This window comes from Gossypium hirsutum, chromosome A02 (assembly GCF_007990345.1).
Source record: "Gossypium hirsutum isolate 1008001.06 chromosome A02, Gossypium_hirsutum_v2.1, whole genome shotgun sequence".
NCBI classification, from domain to species: domain Eukaryota; kingdom Viridiplantae; phylum Streptophyta; class Magnoliopsida; order Malvales; family Malvaceae; genus Gossypium; species Gossypium hirsutum.
Window position 1 is genome coordinate 8,913,395 of NC_053425.1, and position 2,376 is coordinate 8,915,770.

Below are 2,376 nucleotides of genomic sequence, written 5' to 3' on the forward strand. Positions count from 1 at the left end.
CTCCTCCATTTGAATCACACCTCATCACTGGATGTACCTGAGTAGAATCATACAAACCATCAATCTTTTTATTCAATAGTTCTACCTGGTTAGATAGCATGGTGACCGCGTCGAGGTTGAAAACACCAGCTACTTTTGTTGGCTTCGTTCTCATGACTTGCCACTGATAGTTGTTTAGTGACATCTCTTCAATAAATTCGTAAGCCTCTTCAGGTGTTTTGTTGTTCAAGGTTCCACCGGCAGCTGCGTCAATTAGTTGCCTTTTGAGGGGTTCACACCGTTGTAGAAGGTCTGAACCTGTAACCATAAAGGTAACCCATGGTGAGGGCACCTTCTCAATAAATCCTTGTATCTCTCCCATGCATCATAAAGTTTTTCTAAATCCATCTGCACAAAAGAAGAGATATCATTCCTCAATTTAGCCGTTTTAGCCGACGGAAAATATCTAAGTAAAATTTTTTCATTCATTTGTTCCCAAGTAGTGATTGACCCTCGTGGTAACAAGTTCAACCACTGTTTAGCCTTATTCTGTAATGAAAAGGGAAACAACTGAAGGCGAATGGCATCGTCAGAAACGCCATTGATCTTAAAGGTGTTGCAGAATTCCAAAAAATTTGCTAAATGAGTGTTTGGATCCTTGTCCTGCAAACCATCAAACTAAACAAACTGTTGTATCATTTGAATTGTGTTAAGTTTCAGTTTAAAATTATTTGTACAAACAGCAGGTCGAACAATACTCGATTCAGTTCCTGTTAAAGTAGGTTAAGCATAATCATACATAGTACGAGGGGCAGGATTCTGATTTATTGGATTTGCAGCAACTACAGGAGGTAGCGGATTATTCAGATTGTCTGCCATCTCTTCGGGTATATCGGTCACATCCTCTTGCTCTTCCTCTATATACTGTAGGGTTCGCCTTATTTCTCTTCAATTTCTGCTAGCTGTGCTTTCTATCTCACTGTCAAATAGCAAAGGTCCTGACGGGTTTCTTCTAGTCGTGAACTAGAGATTCCTGCCAGAAGCAAATAACATGGAGATTAGAAGAGAAGTAAAAATTAAATTAGAACAAAATTAATTTGCAAAAAATAAAAAAAAGGCTAAAGTAATAAAATTCAAGCGTTCCTAATATCTTAGTCCCCGGCAACAATGCCAAAAACTTGATAGTCATTAAACTGACTAAAAATTCGACTAAGGCAAGTGCACCTATTGAACAGTAGTATAGTTATGGTAAAACTGGAAATATCGTATCCACAAGGACTAAAAGTACTAGTAATTACTATCTTTTTATTATCTAGTTTAAGAATTAAAGGGGTGTTTTTAAACTAAAATTAACTATTTAATTAACTAAGAACACGACAAAGATAAAAGTTGGAAAATAATTTTGGAAAACCGATGGAGATGACAATACCTAAGGAAGAATCCACATTGACTTCACTTACTACTTCTGAACTAGACAATTTATTCAATTGACTTAATCCGTAGAAATCCCTAATTTATGTTAATATCTCTCTCGAGACTAAAAACAACTAACTCTAGGTTGATTAATTGAAATATCTTTCTAATTAAAACCCCTATTGTCGCATTAATTTGATCTATGGATTCCTTTATTAGATTTGACTCTAATCCGGTAGATTTATGTCGTCCTATCTCTTGGATTATGATCAACTCTACTTAATTATGGAAGATCTACTCTTAAACAGGGACTTTTGCTCCCCCTGAATTAATATCCTGAAATATTAAAGCAAGGATTAAAACTCATAATTAAGAATAAGAACAAGTATTTATCATATAATTCAAAAGATAATAAGATTCATCTTAGGTTTCATCTTCCCTAGGTATTTAGGGAATTTAGTTCATAATGATAGAGGAAAACATCTCAAAATTGGGAAAACAACAAAACATAAAGAAACCCATAAACTTCAGTAGAACTTGAATGGAGATCTTCAGTCTTGAAGTCAATCCTGCTTCTGAGCTGATTCCAATGGCTGTCCTCGAGTATTTTCTGCCTCCTCCTCTGTGTGTCCCTTTTGATCCTCTTCTAGGGTGTTTATATAAACTTTGGAATGCCCAAAATAGCCCAAATTAGCCTTTTCCGAATAGAATTAGACTTGGGCTTGACAGGGACACTGTCGTGTGCCACGTCCGTGTGAAGGTGCTCAGGCTGTGTGTAATTCTGATATGGTTTTACGTCGACACGGCCATAACACACGGGCGTGTGGTCTGCCCGTGTGTCTAACACGACCGTGTGGATTACCCGTGTGGAAGTTTCTGGGCCGTGTGTAGCACTAAAATAAACCTATTTTGTCCATTTTCGGCATTTTTCTTACTCTTTTCACTTTCCTATGCTCATTTGGATATAAAACATGAAATTAAAGG

The 2,376-nt window shown here is 36.8% G+C and overlaps 1 non-coding gene across 1 annotated transcript; it reads left to right on the forward strand.

Moving 5' to 3' along the window:
* The first annotated feature begins 313 nt into the window (after positions 1-313).
* On the forward strand, positions 314-420 carry LOC121217541 (small nucleolar RNA R71). The gene has a single exon (XR_005913649.1). It is a non-coding gene; the product is annotated as a small nucleolar RNA R71 (small nucleolar RNA).
* The last annotated feature ends 1,956 nt before the right edge of the window (positions 421-2,376 follow it).